The sequence below is a fragment of the Dendropsophus ebraccatus genome, chromosome 6, assembly GCF_027789765.1.
Source record: "Dendropsophus ebraccatus isolate aDenEbr1 chromosome 6, aDenEbr1.pat, whole genome shotgun sequence".
NCBI lineage: Eukaryota > Metazoa > Chordata > Amphibia > Anura > Hylidae > Dendropsophus > Dendropsophus ebraccatus.
Window position 1 is genome coordinate 126,693,358 of NC_091459.1, and position 20,698 is coordinate 126,714,055.

Here is a 20,698-nt window from a genome sequence, read left to right on the forward strand (position 1 = left end):
GGAGGGGTGGAGGGAGATGAGGCACCAAAACGGAACAACAAAGAGTTAATTTGTTAATTTACAGCTACATCCCTGACTATCTCCTCCGACATTCAGTAATGACCTCTCTGACCTCTGAATATCGGCTTTCCTGCAGCTCCCACTATGTAATTGTTTGTTCTCTGCTCTCTGCTGCTGACTTATCTCCCTTCTCCCTCCTCCCCCCGCCCCTCTCCATAGAACAGGCAGCACCCGACTGAGTAAGAAAGTCGATATTTCCTGATAAAGAGCAGTGGATGAGAGACAGGAGGGGGGGGGGGGACCTGGGGAAAGGCTTTTTGAATGCAGGTAATGGCATATTCGCTTAATAAATCCAATCACAAAGTTTCTTAAAATCACCTGGACTATTCTGCAGAAAAAAAATAAACGACAGTGAGACTTTAGGGGAGATATGATTCATTTATTTAAATTTATAAATGGCCCCTACAAGAGATATGGGGAAAAGATGTTCCAGGTAAAAACCCCTTCAAAGGACAAGGGGGCACTGCCTCCGCCTGGAGAAAAAAAAGGTTCATTCTCCGGAGGCGACAAGTCTTCTTTACCATGAGAACTGTGAATCTGTGGAACAGTCTACCACAGGATCTGGTCATAGCAGGAACAGTGGAGGCCTCACAACAGGCCTAGACAAGTTCTAAGAACAAAATAACATAAATGCATATGTATAGAACCTATCCATCATCTGTCCCCCTCCATGTATCCATTCCCTCCTTGTATATCCCCCTTCCCTCTATCCATCCCCTCCTTGGTTGAACTTGATGGACATGTGTCCTTTTTCGACCGTATTGACTATTATTCAGCACATGTTAGTATGGAAGCAGAAAATACTTTAGGGTGAGGCTCTACTAAAATCATGTGCATGGTTAAAATTCAAATATTAACTATATGTTCCCTTTGAGCTGGCTATGATATAGATAGAGGGCATGCATAGTGGTGTACAGCAGAAAATTAGCCTTAGGCTATGTTCACACTACGTAAAAGTACGGCCGTTGTTGCTGATGGCAACAACGGCCGTACTTTTACCGCAGTGGAACAATGCCTGTTTTTCTATGGGATCCCAGCCGGAGTGTACACATATCGTGTGCGCTCCGGCCAGGATCCCATACGCCGCCGCAAACAACTGACATGTCAGTTTTCTGCGGCCGGAATTCAGTGAATTCCGGCCACAGAAAGACCTGTCAGTTAACACAGTGAAGCGAGCGGCTCCGGCCGCTTGCTTCACTGTGGGCTATGGGAAGCTCTGATGTGCCCGGCTAGAAGGATCATCCGGCCAGAGACCGGTCGTTCCGTGACCCAGCCGGGGTCACGAAACGGCCGGTCTCTTACGTAGTGTGAACATAGCCTTAAAGTGTAACTGTCGTTATACAAATATTTGAAATGTCATAGATTGGTCTGGGTCTGAGTGTTAAGTCACGTACTAATCGGGAGACAGAGCCGGGAGAAGACTGCGGCAGCAGCGCCTCCACTCTCCGCTTTGAATAATAAAAAAAAAAAGTCAGACTTATAATGGGCTCCAATGGAGCCTGAATCTTATTTTTAACTCAGCCTCTCTCCGCTCTATCTTCCATCAGTACGGGTCTGAGCACTCACTCTATCTTCCATCAGTACGGGTCTGAGACCGGGAACGATTAAAACTTTTGACATGTCTCTATGACATGTCAAAAGATTTTTTTAAAACGACAAGTAGACTTTAAAGGGAATCTATCATAAGGGTTGGTTTCCAATAACCACTAGGATTGGTGAATAGTACTGTCAGCTAGGCTGCCACCAGACAACCAGGAAGGGTTTGGGGAGGACATGGACAGTGAGCCCTGGACTTGCACCAGCTTTCCCTTCCTACTTGCCACAAGACAGCCCTAGGTTACTTTGGGCAACTGAGTGATGTCACCTAACCTACGCCTAAGGTGTATGGGGTATGGTGGTCAGGTCAGGTCTGGCGGTGTTATCCAGTCACAGTATAGTGGTATTGGTCAGGTCTGGTACGGCTGTGTTGTCCAGTCACAGTATGGTGGTATTGTTCAGGTCTGGTATGGCGGTGTAATCCAGTCACAGTTTGGTGGTATTGGTCAGGTCTGGTATGGCGGTATTATCCAGTCACAGTATTGCAGCATTATTCAGGACTGGCATGGCAGTGTTATCCAGTCACAGTAGGGCGGTATTGGTCAGATCTGGTATGGCGGTGTTATCAAGTCCCAGTATGGCGGTGTTGGTGAGGTCTGGTGTAGCAGTGTTATCCAATCACAGTATGTCGGTATTGTTCTTGTCTGGTATGGCAGTATTGGTCAGGTCTGCTGTGGCAGTGTTATCCTGTCACAGTATGGTGGTATTGGTCAGGTCTGGTATGGGGGTGTTATCAAGTCACAGTATGGTGGTATTGTTCAGGCCTGGTATGGCGGTATTATCCAGTCACAGTATTGCAGCATTGTTCAGGTCTGGCATGGCGGTGTTATCTAGTCCCAGTATGGCGGTATTGGTGAGATCTGGTGTGGCAGTGTTATCCAGTCACAGTATGGTGGTATTGGTCAGGTCTGGTATGGCAGTGTTATCCAGTTACAGTATGGTGGTATTGGTCAGGTCTGGTGTGGCGGTGTTATCCAGTCACAGTATGGCGGTATTAGTCAGGTCTGGTATGGAGGTGTTATCCAGTCACAGTATGGCGGTATTGTTCTTGTCTGGTATGGCGGTGTTATCCAGTCCCAGTATGGCGGTATTGGTCAGGTCTGGTATGACAGTGTTATCCAGCACAGTATGGCGGTATTGGTCAGGTCTGGTATGGCGGTGTTATCCAGTCCCAGTATGGCGGTATTGGTCAGGTCTGGTATGACAGTGTTATCCAGCACAGTATAGCGGTATTGGTCAGGTCTGGTGTGGCAGTGTTATCCAGTCACAGTATGGTGGTATTGGTCAGGTCTGGTATGGCAGTGTTATCCAGTTACAGTATGGTGGTATTGGTCAGGTCTGGTATGGCAGTGTTACCCAGTCATAGTATGGCGGCATTGTTCAGGTCTGGTATGGCAGTGATATCCAGTCACAGTATGGCGGTATTGGTAAGGTCAGGTATGGCAGTGTTATCCAGTCACAGTATGGTGGTATTGGTCAGGTCTAATATGGCGGAGGTAAATGTGACACCTTGAGCTATTGCCCACAAATCTACCAATCCTGTTGTTAGAATTCCCTCAGACAATATGCAGACGGTTCTATTTATTGATTCAATGTGGAAATTTGTTTATGTTTTAAGCAGTTAAAAACAATAAAAATCAAGATTCAGACAATGTTTCTCTATGCAGAGAAATACATGTGGCTGAAACCATTCTCCCATTTCTTCCCCAGTAGTCATGTGCTGTTACCAGGATTATTGGCCATACGCCTATTGGTTACCACATGAGGGTCTGGTTTCGGCTGCATGTGGTGACGTACAGTAAATGTGGGAACTAAGACTGATCAGATATAAATATCATGTTCAGAAACTAGAAAATCCTGATGCTGATTGGTGAGTGAAAGATGGGGCGTCTTCAGGTGTAGTGCCTAGGGCAGCAGCTGGTAATACGGCCCTGCCTATAATTGATTGGGCGAGCCAGTCACACGCCATTGTCTGAGTGCAGGTAGAAAGTGCACTGAAGAGGTTATGGAGTAGATGGAGATGGGATAGCAGAGAAGAAGATGTGTTTAGGGAATGGAAGCAAGATGGATAAAACACCAAGGGATAGTTGTACAGAACGGGGTCAAACCTAACAGACAACATGGTACAGAGCCACAATCCAAAGCGTATTCGGAGGTACAAATGCTGAGATGAGATATAAAGATATAGAGACAAAGATAAAGAGTATGCTTATCATGCTCAGGTGAGACTGATAGCAAAGATTCTGGACAAACAAACACTTTATAGGGGATTATATCACAGTCCAGAACGTGATTGGACCTGCCCCATGACCTCCACTACAAACACATGTGGTCAGAAATACTGACTGTCAGGGAGACCTGCCAGTTTTCCAACTAGTAACTGTAATTCAACTGTGAGGAGGACGGAGCCTCCTGAAGGTCCATGGCGGTGCTCCAGCTGCCAAAGAGGACGACACTGGAACATGCTGAGGTAAGGATCTAACAGTATCCTTATAAACATGATCCGTCACTTTGTTGTCTGGCATAACCACTTTTTACCAATATACAGTATACTGATGGCGTGGTTTTAACCCTCAATGCACCCATAAAATAAAAACAGCAACAGAACCATGCTCATAAAATAAATACTGTATCAGGACCATACCCATACCTATACATGGCACCATGTTCATACAACAAAGTACCAGAACCAAGATGGTGCCAATTCTCCTTCATGGGCCACACAGGTGTCGTCTGACAGCAAGATTGATTCTCTCTATAAGTACAGTTTCTTGTTTGTCTTCAGTCCGCACTTGCTGTATACAGTAGGTCCTCAACCACAGAGTCCAATTTTTCCTGTTGCAGTGCATCCTCATATAGTCCCCCATCTGTCTGCTAAAAGTTTCCTAAAACAAGCACCCCAACCCAGAGACTGTTAACCTGCAAATAACCGTGGTACGCTCATTTAAAGGGGAAGATAAGGCACCTCGTGAACAAGAACTGTGTATTTTTTTCCCCACTGGCAACACATAGCAAGATGGGGTTAGCTGAAATTTTCATACATGTACATTTATACAGCCCTTAGGGTCCTACTATACAAAATGATTGTCTGCCCAATCAGGTAGAATCAGCCATGTAATAAAGAGAATGATCAGCCAAGGAGACGATTCTTGGCTGATTGTTGTTTTTCAGCGTGTTTAAAAGTCATCGGCCGCCGACTGTGCATCGCTTTGTGTAATAGGAGGTGTGTGGTTGGTGGCTGATGAGAGTATAGAAAATAATGTAAAAAAAAATACTTACCTCTTTATGCTCCCTAGTGTCCTCCTGCCTGTTACCTGCTCACCGCTGCCACCGCTGACATTTCCTAACCCTTCTGTGCAGTGACAGCCTGCTAAGCCAAACACTGTGGGTGGCACTGGCAGGTCTTGGCCAATGATTCACTGAGTGGCCTGTCAGTGTGCGCAGAAGGCTTCAAAAGTGGCTACAGTGAGTGAGGGACAGGCAGGCGGACACAGGGAGGATGGAGAGGTAAGTAATAATTTTACAGTTTAGTATATACAGCAAGCGCTGCATGATCATCGAGCCCATGTGAAGAGAACGTAAAACGGGCAGATCAGCACTCACAAAGAAAATTGTGACGTGTAATAATAGGTTTAGATTCAAGCAGATGGAACTGAAGAAACTTTGGACTCCGAAGCAGGAGGTTCTATGAGTATTTTGTGTTATTTAGTTTAATCTCACATGTTTGAGTATTATGACACCAGACTCTTCATATGTGACAGGAGTGTTTATGTGCATCCTGTTCTCAGACTCTGTATCCTAGTGTTATGGTAATAATATAAGGCAGTTATAACTGGATATAATACCAGACGAACAAAATTATTTCAATGTATTTTATACTTTTTTCTATGCTAGACGCCCCTTGTTGCTCTGCTAACTTGACAGTAAAAGTCAAGAATTATAGCTATACGAGATGGTCATCATGGTAATTTACTTATTACATGATAATGAAAAGTAGGAACTTCTCCTTGTAGATATCATTGGCTTTTAAAAGAATCAAAATCACTGAACTGTTCTCAATCTTTGGATTTTATCTCTTGATATGATAAGTAAGGTTTCTGAACATTTAAATTGAGAATATTCCCGATTATCGACAATGGCTTTGGCCCAGGAGGATAATTCTGAGGAACATCTTCCTTCTCTTTGTATAGAACAGTTACCAAGAAAATACATGTTATGATGGATGATAAAATGATAGGATGATAGATCTGTGACCAGATCAAGGGGCAACATAGCCTCAGAGGAACCTGTGGGGGAGAAAAGAGAATCCTAAATTACGGTATAATGTTGATAGCTGAAGGTCATGTTTTTTTTCAACCATTAACCTCTTCATGACCGATGTCATCAATGCACGGATGTCCTGGTCAAATTAATGCAATGTTCCTCCGCGAATTCTAAGAGCCAGAGCGCTTTTATTTTTCCACCTACAGGGCTGGTTGGGGTGTCATTTTTTTGTGCCACAATCTCTAGTTTTTATTAATATTATATTGGTGTAAAAGAAAAATGTTAATTGCTTTTTATAAAAAAAAAAAAAAAAAATGATATATAATTTTAAAAATCAGCAATCCTATTGTTTTTTTTTTTCCGTTTATATTTTAATAGATCGGACAATTCTGCACACTGCAATATATAATATGTTTTTTGTTTTTTTTTAATATAATAGGCCAGGAGATATTTTAAACATTTATTGGGGGGAGGGTATATATCAGGGTTTTTTAAAATACTTTTAAAAACTTTTTTTAAACACTTTTATTCACTTTAAGGCTATGTTCACACTACGTATGAGACCGGCTGTTCCGTGACACTTAAGTACCGGCCGGATGATTTTTCGTCCGCAGAGCTCTAAAGCGGGCGCATCAGCACGCGCCCGCATCAGAGCTTTCCATAGCCGCTCGCTTCACTGTGTGAACTGACAGGGTTTCCTACGGCTGCAATTCATTGAATTGTGGCCGCAGAAAACTGACATGTCAGTTCTTTGCGGCTTATACGATGTGTATACACTTCAGCCGGTATCCCATTGAAGCAGAGGCAGTGTTCCACTCCGCAGAAAGTACAGCCGTTGTTGCCAATGGCAACAACGGCCGTACTTGTACGTAGTGTGAACATAGCCTAAAACATGCAATCATTAGATTGCATATACTGTTGCTATATATGCTGATCTGACAGGACAGAGGTAAGTGGAGGTAAGCTGCGGGGGTCCTTGTCCTGTCACTGACTACTGTGAACGCGGCTAACGCTATAGATCGTGTCGGTTAAGGGGTTAATGACAGGCAGCTGCGGAAACGTGTATATATACAGATTGCTGACGTGAAGGGGTTAATGATGACATATTTTAGTGTAAAAAAAAAAAATGGTGATGTTTCACAAGAGACATTGCTTACATTTTTTTTTGTTATGCACTTATTTTTTCAACAATTATGCTATGTTTCTTTCTTGTACTACACATACTATATTTTACTTAGTAAACTCTGGTTGTCTGGGGGTAAAAATATACAGTTACCTATACAGCATACTAGCTAGAGATGAATGTATCTGCGGAGACTCAGAAGCGAGTAAATGGATTTTGCCCTGTCGTAGTGGGAGATAGGGCAATAGTTGGGAGCTGCAGTATCCCTATTCTCTGCCTCTGTGACCTCACTTGACATAACCTAGCGCTGGAGGCGCTATCTAAAAATAGGGCTGATTTTCCGAGTAGGCTATTTTAACCATATTACAAAACCCAGAAAAAGTTATTTTCGGGGTAGGGCTTGTTCTATGAGAAACAGGGTAGGCAGGTAATTAGATAGATAGATAATTTTACCACTCCTTACAGTGAATTAGAGCTAGTCCTCCCTGTGCCTGTAAGGCTTATATGAAGGCATCAAGGTGTTCACCTATTTCTATTATGTGACTCCTGCAGAGACATTAGGGAAATCATCAATGAAAGACACCATTTTACTAGTGTTAAAAAGTTGCAAGCCTTTGGTCAAGGCCTTTTATAGGCAAAAATGTGTGACTTTTTACCACTTTATACGACACTCACCAAGGGAAATGACGTCCCGTGTCTGCCTGATTTCTTATAATTTACATCTGTACAGGTCAGGAATGTGTCATTTTTGGCTCCTCAGTTCGGGCTGAGCGTTGCAGAAGGCACTGAACCTGGTCTGAACCTGGTGCTGTTTTTATTTGTTTAACCCCCACTCGCTCTGCCTCTCAGCCTCCTGGCAATGCAAGAGTTATGGTGCATTTACACAAAGTGATTTATCTGACAGATTTTTGAAGCCAAATCCAGGAACGGATTTTAAAATAGGAGAAATCTCAGTCTTTCCTTTATGACCTGGTCTCTGTTTATGGTCTGTTCCTGGCTTTGGGTATGTGCACATTGCGGAATCCAGACGTCCGGATTCTGCAGCTCACACCCGTTCGCAGACTCTGGCAGCCACGCAGGGTCATTCTTTGGACGGACTTCGGAATTTGGCAAACCATAGAATGGACTCTATGGGAGCCGTGGAGATGCGTGCAGCCGCCAGAGTCTGCGAGCGGCCGCGAGCTGCGGAATACGCGGCGGGTGTTCCGTCGGGATTCCGTACATACCCCTTGGCTGCAAAAATCTTAAAGATAAATCTCTCTGTGTGATAAATCTCTCTGTGTAAATGAACCATTACTCCACTCTCTGTTAGCTTGATTCCTGTATAGAGAGTATGAATCATTATCTGCTGCCACTAAATTCAGCTCTCAGGTTGTCCACAAGCTACTTTTGTGGTAGAAAAACATAAGCAGGCAAAAACTAACTCACCTGAGTTCTGGTCCAAGACAGTCCAAGGCCCAAAGCTCTAATACGTTTAAGTAAAGAGAACTAGACAGCAGAGAAGATTTAGGATAAGGTGTTTTTGTTGCTAGGAAAAATGCATTAAAAAAAAGAAAAAAAAAATCTCATTAAGCCTATTAGAGACAAGAAAAACAGGAAGAACAGCAAGATGCCAAGATGACATCCCAAAAGAGACCTTAGTGTTAAAAATTTCATAATTTTCTCTTACTGACAAACATTTACATTTTTTGCAGATGGGCTTGAACTTCTGTCAGACCCCCAAACCTGATTGGTTTGAGATTGATCTAGATATTGTCAGATTTGTCAGGAGTAGAGATGAGCGAACCTGGAGCATGCTCGAGTCCATCCGAACCCGAACTTTCGGCATTTAATTAGCTGGGGCTGCTGAAGTTGGATAAAGCCCTAAGGCTATGTGGAAAACATGGATAAAGTCATTGGCTGTATCCATGTTTTCCAGACAACCTTAGAGCTTTATCCAAGTTCAGCAGCCGCCGCTAATCAAATGCCAAACGATCGGGTTCGGATGGACTTGAACCCGAACCCGGTTCGCTCATCTCTAGTCAGGAGGATCAATTTGAGTTTTTTGGTTATTTGGTTTGATAAGACCCCCATACCCATTGCTACACCTGTGACTGATTCTGTGTGGACTACCTTTGATATGTCTAAGATGGGGTTAACAGAAAAAAGTGACTTTACTCGGCCTGTTTGTCCAGCACCTGTTAAAACCTTCCACAGTCTTGTTAAAAGGGATATGTCTAAAATTCATAGGCAAACTGAAGTTGATGACCTGCTACATCCAAATATGATCACGGATGATATTTTCTGCATGCAATCCCTGATCCATGCCCACGACCTGGTCATCAAACCTGCCAATAAAGGTAGGGAGTTTTTGGTCATGGACAGGGAAAAATATTTATTGGAAGCCCAACGCTAACTTGGTGGTGCCAATGTATACATGGTATTGTCATGTGACCATAAATTTAGTTTGAAAGATAAAATTGATTTCTTGGTTCATTGACCTAATTGCTAGGGTGGAGAGATGTCAAACGCCTTCTCTGCTCCTCACCCTGGATGCAGAGAAGGCGTTTGATAGGGTCCATTGGGGGTATCTCCGCGCGGTCCTCTCCAAATTTGGAATTCTTGGCCCCATTCTACAGGCAATCATGGCATTATACACGCTGCCTTCTGCCCAAGTGTACTCATCTGGCACCCTATCCACTTCTTTTCATATAACTAATGGTACGTGTCAGGGGTGCTCTCTGTCTCCTACAATTTTTGGATTAGCCATAGAGCCACTGGCCCAAAAAATAAGGGAGAATAATGACATAAAAGGAATATTGGTGGGTGGGTGCGACCACCGTATAGGGTTATTCGCAGACGACATCATCCTATCCTTGACCTCACCTGAACAATCCCTAAAACAAGCTACCGAGACTTTGAATGACTTTGGGATAGTAAGTTATTACAAAGTGAACCCATCTAAGTCCTTGATCCTGGCCATGGATATCCCACAGTCATTGAAAACGTATCTCCAGCAACAATACCCCTATGGTTGGTCAGATGGTAGCATCCCCTATCTGGGAATTACACTTACCTACCCTTTACATAATCTATTCACTACTAATTATATGACATTACTCTCTACGATAGAAAAATATACCACTAAATATTGTAAAATGCCTATCTCTTGGATAGGGAGAATATCTGCAGCTAAAATGATGCTCCTACCCAAAATCCTATATTATTTTAAAAACCTACCAATCCTCATAACTAAAACCCTCATAAAATGTTTACAGAGCTCTATTAATAAATTCCTTTAGTCGGGTGCCAGAGCGTGCCAGAGTTTCCGCTCAATTACTATACCAACCAGTACACTAGGGTTGACTGGGATGCCCTAACATTGCCCTGTACTACCAAGCCGCCCTTTTGTATCAATTGAAACGGTGGTGCATTATGGACGCTTCCAACCACTGGGTAGAAATTGAAAGGGCCCTAATACCCAAACAGGACCTCCATACACCATGGGTACCCCCTACTATAGATGCTAGCCTTAGGGCTTGGAAGACAGACATAGTGAGGTCTGTACGTGTCCCGCTGAGAATGACAACTTTACCCATTACGGTTCTAGAACACCTCATACCCGACTCAGACTACCAGCTATGGTTAGATAGGGGAATCAGTACAATATCCTCTCTGTATGACAAAGGAGTGTTGGTCCCCTTCTCCCACTTGGTCACTACGTATAATATCCTTAACAGGGACTTTTATAAGTATCTACAAGCCAGGCATTGTCTGCAATCCATGAATACTCCAATTGAGCCCATAGCTACTAAATATGAAAATTACTTTAATAACACCCAGGCACTGTCTAAAGGTGTCTCTATGGCTTACAAAGCTATGCAACCATGATTATCTGAGCTGTTTTTTGTGACCAAGTGGGAGAGGGAATTGAAGAAAGTGTTCGCAGAAGATGAATGGTACAGAATCTTCTCCTTGGTCTCGAAAGTCTCCCATTGCATTGGCCACCTGGAGGCCTCAAGAAAATTGCTATATAGGTGGTATATGACCCCATACCGCCTGTCTAGAATATATGCAGGGGCAGATCCCACTCGTTGGCGATGTAAAACTAGTATTGGTACCTTATTACATATATGGTGGGAGTTTCCGGTGTTGGATCCCTTTTGGACCCAAATTTGAACACTACTAGAAAAAATCTTAATGTTTCCCTTGGATTGGGGCCCAGGTGTAGCCCTTCTCTCAATGAATACAGAGGACTTCCACTTCTCGGATGCTACAGTTTTACTTCACATCCTGATGGTGGCCAGAACTGCCATTGCAAAGCAGTGGAAGTCGTCTGAAATACCTACACTTTCAGAAGTCCAAAATAAATTTAACTACAATTACCAGATGGAGGTCTCTATTGCAATGAGGTCTGATAGGGCAGGATACACGAATACACTCTGGCATAAATGGTGTATGTACCGTAAAACTCTGTGATTTAAACTAAGTTCATATCTCAAGATAGTGCATTATAAGTCCGCTGTATATTTCTTACTTGCATTTATACATTTATACTTTTACACTTTTACATTTCCATATCCTTTGTACTTTTCTACACAGTCCTAGAGAAATTGTTGTGTTGTTGTGTTTTTGTTACACTTATTTTTGACATTATCTAATCATATTGTTTAGTCAGTGTTCCCTGACCGTGTTATTTTTTCTTCTTTTACATATGTAATAATTAAAAAATCTTTAATAAAATATTTGTCATAAAATTGATATCTTACTAGAAGGCCTCAACCAGAACATCATTGATGAGAAACTATATGATTTTTTTAAAGGTACAATATCCCAAATTACCATTCTTATATTTTTTTTTGCCAAAAATTAACAAAAACCTTACTAACCTTCCAGGCAGACCTATTGTGTCTGGCCGTGGGTCGATCTTAAGTAATATTTTCATCTTTTTTTTATAAGATTTTGAAGTTAAATGCATGTAGACAGATCTCGACAATGCATTATCACACATGACTGGAGAATTTAGCACTTGTGGATACCCTAGGTCCCTACTTAAAACATGCAGATATCGTGTTCTGAGTAGTCCAAGGGAAGAGCTTTTAACCCATAAAACTAAAACTAATGTACAGACAAAAAGCATTCTATTCATTTCTACCTATACTCCATTTTCATCACAAATAGGTAGATCTATCAGAAAACACTGGAAGATCTTGCAGGATTCATATCCACATATTACAGAGTTTCGGGGACCTTCTCTATTGTCCTCTGTAACATCTTCAAGAAGTATTAGGAGTCAGGGATGAAATCCAACATCAACTATCTTTATTCATGTCCCCACACATAGATCTGCAGCTTCTCTCCAGCCCCTGAGCAAGCAACTAACTCCTACTTCCTGGTTCCTGTCCCATGTGCTCTGCTCTTAAAGGGACAGGACTGCTTGCTACATATTACATCACCACCCTTGTTTTTTTTTTTTGTTTTTTTTTTACATTACATGTGTACAGTTAAGGTAAAGTATATACCAAAAACAACAATACAACTTATAAAAAAAAAACACAATTCGCAGTCCTGAATATAGTTCGATCAAACAGGAACAGATTCCAAGACCCTGGCTACATCTCCTCAATGAGTCTGGATGGGGTTCTTCGTTCTCTGGTGGGATACCTTCTAGAAGAGTCAGGATCACCGCTAACTGATGGGCTGGCTATGTCCTGCTGAGAGCTGCCACCATCAGCAGCAGCTCCATCAGTCTCAGAGAGTTCATCAAAGTTGTTAGCTGGTAGTACTTTGAACTGTGAGGCATTCCTCGTTATGGAGTGTCCATCTCGCGCAGCTGTGACCATGCTTCTTTTCTTGGCCATTACATAATAGCCCGCTGGGTCATACACTGGAGAAGCAGAGGGCTGTGCATGGCGTCTCTTATCTGCATAACGTTTCATTTTGTTAACGGTAGACTCAGCTGGCAGGGCATGTGTAGCTACATCCGGAATACGTATGCGAGGAGCTGAGCTGGAGCAGCATTAGTTGTTGAATGTGGCGTACTTCTGTAGTTGCGCAGGATTTGTACAAGGCCTGCTTCAGCGGTATATGCTCCAGACTGGCTGCTTTGACTCTCTTGCCTAAGGTGCGCATAAATCTTTCCACAATTCCATTTGCTTGTGGCCAGCAAGGGGTAATCTTCCTATGAGTAAACCCAAGATATTCCGAAAATTGTACAAATGCATGTCCATTAAATGGAGGTCCATTATCAGTCTTCACTATCTGTGGAATACCATATGCTGAGAAGATATTATCTAACTCAGGTAAGACACTGGTTGCTGAGGTTGATGAAATAAATGCAATTGTAGGATATCTTGAATATTCATCAATTGTCACCAGGATGTATTGTCCATTAGGTAATGGACCATAGATATCAACTGCAACTTCCTCCTAGACATTTGTGGGTAGAGGAGACATTTGTAAGGGCTCTGGGTGTGATGAAGGAGTGATAATCTGGCATGTAGTGCAATATTTTATTAGGTGTTCCACTAAATGATCCATATTTGGAAACCACACCTTTTCTCTGAGAAGTTTTTTTGTACCCACAATTCCCAGATGACCTTCATGAGCAATCTGTATGACTTTGGTACGCAAGACCTTCGGAACCACCAGTTTGGTACCTCTGAGAATTAGGTGGTCCTCAGTCACTGATAGTTCATTTCTGACACTGGAGAATGACTTTAGCTCCTTAAGGTTGATTTCAGGATCTGGAAATTTGGTCCTCTGAATCTCATGCCATCTTCCATTCTGGATAATTTGCATTTAAGCACAGAGTGTCTTGTCATTTGCTGTTGCTGTCACAAATTGATTAGCGGAAAGTACCTTTGGCACTGCATTAACTGTCACAAAGTTGATATACCTTTCAGTTGCTTGATGTACAACTTGGTCTTCTTCTGAGGGATGTCTAGAAATGTAATCAGCTGGATTACTGTATTTTCCAGGCCGATGAACAATTTTGTAATTGTAATCTTGAAGGCGCAGACCCCACCGTTCAATCCTTGCCGGCATCTTGGCTCTTGGGTTTCTAAAAATGGTGAGGAGCGCTTGATGATCAGTGACTATGGTGAAAGGCGCTCCATAGAGAAAGAGATGAAAATACTCACAGCCCCAGACATCTACCAGGCTCTCTTTTTCAGGTTGAGAATATTTTTTTTCTGTATTTGTTAATGCTCTGCTGGCATATGCAATGATGGCAGGATCTGGATTACTGGGTAGGTATTGTGTCAGAATGGCTCCCAGTGCCACCGGACTTGCATCCACAATCAATTCAGTATGTAAGGCGGGATCAAAGTAAGCCATGGTTGTCGTTGAGCACAGTTCAGTTTTGATTGCATCAAAAGAATTTTGACATTCTGGAGACCATCTGAATTCACAGCCTTGTTTTGTGAGGTCTCTAAGTTGTGCGCTAATGGTAGAAAAATTCTGGATATATCGAGCACAGTAACTGGACATTCCAAGAAAAGAACGAACTTCACTGACATTCTGAGGAACAGAGGCCATTTCTATTGCACGTACCTTTTTTGGATCAGGCTGCACTCCAGCTGCTGAAAAAATGTGACCATAAAACTCCAATGAAGTTTTGTTAAATTCACACTTCTCTTTGTTCATAGTAAGTCCCAGAGATGCTAAGCATTGAAAGACATCATGTAGCGCACGATTGTGTTCAGCTTGGGTTTTGCCAAAAACTAAAATGTCATCACTGTAGTTAAAAGCATTGGGGATATGTTGGATTACACTTCTTATGGCATCTTGAAAAATCTCTGCAGCTGAACATACCCCAAATGTCAGCCGTTTGTACCGTCTTAGGCCTAAATGTGTAGAAAATGTTGTTAAGTATCTGGACTCTGGGCTCAGCTGATGGTAACCTTTGTTAAGGTCCAGTTTTGAAAAGAAAGTTGCTCCATTCAGTAAATGAATAATGTCATTAATTGTGGGAGAGATGTGTCTCTCTCTCTGAATAGCAGCATTTGGCAGGCGCATGTCAACACACAGTCTCACCTGGTCAGGATTTTTGGGTTTTGGAACCACAACAATTGGAGAGACCCAAGGAGTGGGACCAGTGACAGTTTCAACAATATCATCATCTTCTAAAGACTGGAGTTCCTTTTCCACCTTTTTTCTCAGATGAAACGGAATGCGCCTGTGGGATTGCGCCACTGGGCGAACATTTCCATCCACATGAAGATGTACTTGAAAGTCCTTCAGTTTTCCAAGTCCACTGAACAAAGAGGCAAATTCATTAATCAGAGTTTTCACATCCTGCTCAGCAGGATCAGTTATTGTATGGATGATCTGAATGATACCCAGATTTAGGGCAGTATGGTAACTGAGAAGACAGCCTCCAGAACCTTTTAGGATGTAAAAACTTGTTTTTTGCATCTTGCCTTTGTAGCTTATTTCAGCTTCAAATTTTCCCACAGTAAGTAATGGAGTCTGAGATCCATATGGGAAAATTTTAGTCTGCACAGTTTCCAGGACCGGCTTTGTCTGCAATGTCTCATATGTATCACTGTCTACAATGTTCACTGAGGCCCCAGTATCAATGGTGAAAGTAATATCTGTATTGAGTATTGTGACTGTAACACTTGGAGACTGCACAGATTTAGGTGTAGAAGTGATGAAAACATAGTCCTCACTAGTGGTCGGTGTCTCCTCTTCAGCCTGATGCAGGACTTTTACATTAGCCTGTTTAGCTGGAGTGTAAGGAGACTTGGGTATTACTGATCTGCACACTGCTGCAAAATGGTTCTCTTTACCGCACTTGCTGCAGGTTTGTCCTAATGCTGGACATTTGTTTACATGAGGAAAGTCTTTCCCACACCGGTAACATTTTCTTTGTTTCTGGGCTGAAGTGTCTGCAGTAGTTTTATGCTTGAGGTTATGCACATGGATGTCATCCCCTTTTTCCATTGCAGTGGCCTGCTGATCTGCTATTTCTATGGCCCGGGCCATTTTGAGAAGGTCGTGCAGAGAGTAATCCTGCTGCAGTGCTTTGCGTCTTATAGTGGACGATGTGCAAGATACAATAATCTGTGTGATAATTTCATCATCCACATTAGTAAATGCACACCCCTGTGCCAGTTCACCTTAAGCGTGTGACATATGTGTCCATGGATTCTTCTGGAAGCTGTTTAGCAATCCTGAACTTGTACCTCTCATATCTGATGTTTTGCTTAGGATTAAGGTAATCTGTTAAGGCTTTGGCGCAGTGGCTATAAGTGTCAGTGTCAGCAACAGGTAGGGAACTGTAAATGTCATATACCTCTGTGCCAGCATAGTGCAGCAATAAAGCTCTTTTATCATCTGTTATGTCTATTGCTTCCAGAAAGTTCTCAAACCTGTGCATCCATTTTCTCCAGTTATGGGCCAGGTTATGGCTGTCAGTTGTATCAAATTTTGTGAACACATGCATGTAGTCTGCCATCTTCCTTGTATTCCTTGTATGTATAAGCACACTCATTGGTGTCTGTATTATGCAAATGGCAGCCTGTACTCACAGCAGCAGAACTCTCATCCCATCCTCGTCGCCAGTTGTAACATCTTCAAGAAGTATTAGGAGTCAGGGATGAAATCCAACATCAACTATCTTTATTCACGTCTCCACACATAGATCTGCAGCTTCTCTCCAGCCCCTGAGCAAGCAACTAACTCCTACTTCCTGGTTCCTGTCCCATGTGCTCTGCTCTTAAAGGGACAGGACTGCTTGCTACATATTACATCCTCCAGAAGAGGAAAAAAATCTAAAGGACAGACTTGTGAAAATGGACATTAGTACAGTCAGAGGTTGCCTAATTTGTTTGCTGTGCTGAAGATTGAAACACAGTGTACTGTGCCTTTAATTGCCAAGCGCTGACTGGGTCCTCGATACTGGGAGACTCTTGCTTGCTATACACATTCAGCTCTAACGACCAGACGAGTTCCGAAGTGGATCCGTACATTTTTGCAACATGTATTTATTTTTTCAAGCGGACATTTCTTTTCTAAGGACTAAGATGAACTTTGTTACACACTGGGACTTGAAACACGGAAGTATGTCACAAAATTTTATATGTATAATGTAAAGGCTCACTTTGATATGTTTTGGGAGAACACCTAATCATGTGCACGTAATTATTTTGACTGACACTACCAGGCACCAATAGAAAGACAGTGTCTGATTTATCACACCTATATTTAAATGAGTGGATTGTTCACATACTTTGGCTTGAAAATGGTGGCAAGAGGCCACAGAAACATTGCCTAATTTGTTTGCTGTGCTGAAGATGATTTGCATCACAATAAACACTTGACCACTATCGGAGTGCCGTTGACCTTACTACAATATCTATCTATCTATCTATCTATCTATCTATCTATCTATCTATCTATCTATCTATCTATCGTCAGTGCAGAGATCTCACCCATGATCTACTTAAATCAACCTATGAGGCCTGTGCCCCAAATGTTTCAGGACCCAACCAAGGCCACTGGATCAGATAGGATTTTTGTCTGCACAGTGTTTAGATATTAGTCCAGGATATTATTAGGACACATTGTACAGCACCATTGGAAAGCAGAGGTTTAGGATAAGGTGTTTTTGTTGCTAGCAAAAATGTGTTAAAAATGAGGGGGTGGGGTGGTAAGTCACGTGTGAACACAGCTTGAGGCTCTATCAGGTTGTAATAAAAGTTTACTCTTATATGTTTACTCTTATATGCCATTATGTGGGAATTATTTATGCCACTATGTGGGAATGTGTCACGGCCGCGGCGGCTTCCCGCGTTCCGGGTTGCCGCCGCGACCGCCTCCTGTCCCGTGCAGCCGCCGGGGTCCTTGTGTAGGGACCCGGCGCTGCCGCTGCTTCGGCCCCTGGGGCGCCTCACCTCTCCTCCGTGCATGTCGCGGTCTGTGCCGGCCGGCGCGCGCGTCCCCGCCTCCTAGGGCGCGCGCGCGCCGGCTGTCTCAGATTTAAAGGGGCAGTGCGCTCCTAATTGGTTAGTGTCACCAATCACTCCCCTATAAATCCCAGCATGCCCTGTCCTTAGTGTTGGAGCCTCTACATGCTTCCCATAGCGTTGGCCCAGCCCCCTGTTGTTCCTGAGTCCTATCCGTTACCTGGTCCCAAGTCCCTGTTCCTGAGTCCTATCCGTTACCCGGTCCCTAGTCCCTGTTCCTGGTTCCTGTTTCCCTGTCACTCCATCTGTTCCTGCGTTCAGCCTGTCACGTGCGCTCTCACCTGCAGACCATTGCCAGTGCCATCTCCTGCCTACTGCTCCTGCCACGCCTCGCCTGCCGACACCAGCAACCAAGCCAGGGGTAGCGACCTGGGGGTCGCCTGCCGCAGCAAGTCCATCCCGCCTTGCGGCGGGCTCTGGTGAAAACCAGCGGCCCCTTAGACTCCGCTCCCTGGTGAGGTTTGTGCCATCGCTGGTGCCAGTCCAGTGGATCCACTACTCCGGGCGTTACAGTAGGCTCCAACCATGGATCCCGGCGAGGTGCCTGATCTCCGTGACGTCGCCAGAGTGGTCACTCAGCAGGCGCAACAAATCCAGAAACAGTCACAGCAGATCCAGCAACTCACTGCCGCCTTACAGCAGCAGACTACTGCCCAGCGCACACCATCTCCTGACGCTGCTTCTTCACTCCGACTGGCCCTCCCAAGCAAGTACTCTGGGGACTCTAAGTTGTGCAGAGGATTCCTGACTCAGTGCACCATGCACATTGAACTTTCGAGTAGTCAGTTTTCCACCGAGCGCTCTAAAGTGGCTTTCATCATCAGCCTATTAGAGGGTAGAGCCCTGGCCTGGGCCACGCCACTGTGGGACCGTGATGATCCTGTTGCTGCCAATCTCAGGGCCTTCCTATTCGAGTTTCGCTCCGTCTTCGAGGAACCTGCCCGTGCTTCTTCAGCCGAGACTGCTCTCCTCAACCTCTCTCAAGGCAGCTCCTCTGTTGGTGACTACGCCATCCAGTTCCGCACCCTGGCAGCTGAATTGGACTGGAACGAGGCCGCTCTATTGGCCACCTTCAAGAAGGGCCTGTCTAGTCGAGTGAGAGACGTGCTCGCTGCCCGAGACCTGCCTACCTCCCTGAACGAACTCATTCTACTGGCCACCCGAGTTGATACTCGTTTATCGGAGAGGGAGGAGGAGGTTCGGCATGAACATTTACTAACCCATTCCCGTCGCCATCCCCAGCTGGCGCCGGTTTTCCAGAATCCTGACCTTTCGATGTCCCAACCCTCTCCTGAGATTCCTATGCAGGTGGAACGGGCTCACCTGACGCCTGATGAAAGAATCCGGCGCCTGGAGCAGAATCTCTGTCTCTATTGCGGTGGTTCCGATCACTTCCGGCTGGGATGTCCCCTACGTCCCCAAACATCCGGAGGATGCTCGCACCTAGGTCCGGTGGGACAGGTGTCCCTAGGTGCGAATGCCACCATTCCAAGTCTGTCTATGCCAGTTTCCATCCGGACTCCCTCAGGACAAAATCATCAGACTACTGCCTTCCTCGATTCTGGCTCAGCAGGCAGTTTTATTGCGGCAACATTGGTCCAAAGATGGCGGCTACCCGTGACCCGACTAGCCAGGCCCCTGACTATCTCCTCGGTCACGGGCGAAATTCTTACCGACCGTGTGTACTACCAGACCGCATCTTTAGTCCTCCAGGTGGGTCCTTTACACCAAGAAGAGATATCCTTCTACGTCCTGCCCCATTCTTCCCCCGCGGTCCTCCTGGGACTCCCGTGGCTACAAGAACATGCCCCTCAGCTGGACTGGAGAACCGGGGAGATTCTCAGTTGGGGTCAGGACTGTTCCCACCAGTGTCTCAAGTCACCTCAGACCAAGTGTATTATGTCATTTCCTGTCCCGGCCAAGCCTCTATCCGGCCTACCGGCAGAAGACCAAGACTCGGCGGATGCCTTCTCTGCCGAGGTGTACCCTCTCCCCGTACCCAAGACTAAGGTCGTGTCCTCTCACCACCGGAAGAACTTACAGAAGGTCCTCGTCCACAGACCCACAGTCCCTTGCCACGTTATACCGCCTGATCGCCTAGTACCAGTCGTCACCTCCACTCTTCAGAGAGTACCCCCCGGAAAGACTCATGTTCACCCTGCGCTTCGAAGAGGTATTTTGAAGTGGGGACATTCCTCGTTGGAGGCCGGGCACCCTGGAGTCCGTAAGACCGGCCAACGGATCTCTCGCCACTACTGGTGGCCCAGCCTATCCCAAGATGTCAAAGACTTTGTGGCTTCCTGTGCCATTTGCAGGCAAGAAAGAGGGGGAGGCCAAAGGGGGGGGTACTGTCACGGCCGCGGCGGCTTCCCGCGTTCCGGGTTGCCGCCGCGACCGCCTCCTGTCCCGTGCAGCCGCCGGGGTCCTTGTGTAGGGACCCGGCGCTGCCGCTGCTTCGGCCCCTGGGGCGCCTCACCTCTCCTCCGTGCATGTCGCGGTCTGTGCCGGCCGGCGCGCGCGTCCCCGCCTCCTAGGGCGCGCGCGCGCCGGCTGTCTCAGATTTAAAGGGGCAGTGCGCTCCTAATTGGTTAGTGTCACCAATCACTCCCCTATAAATCCCAGCATGCCCTGTCCTTAGTGTTGGAGCCTCTACATGCTTCCCATAGCGTTGGCCCAGCCCCCTGTTGTTCCTGAGTCCTATCCG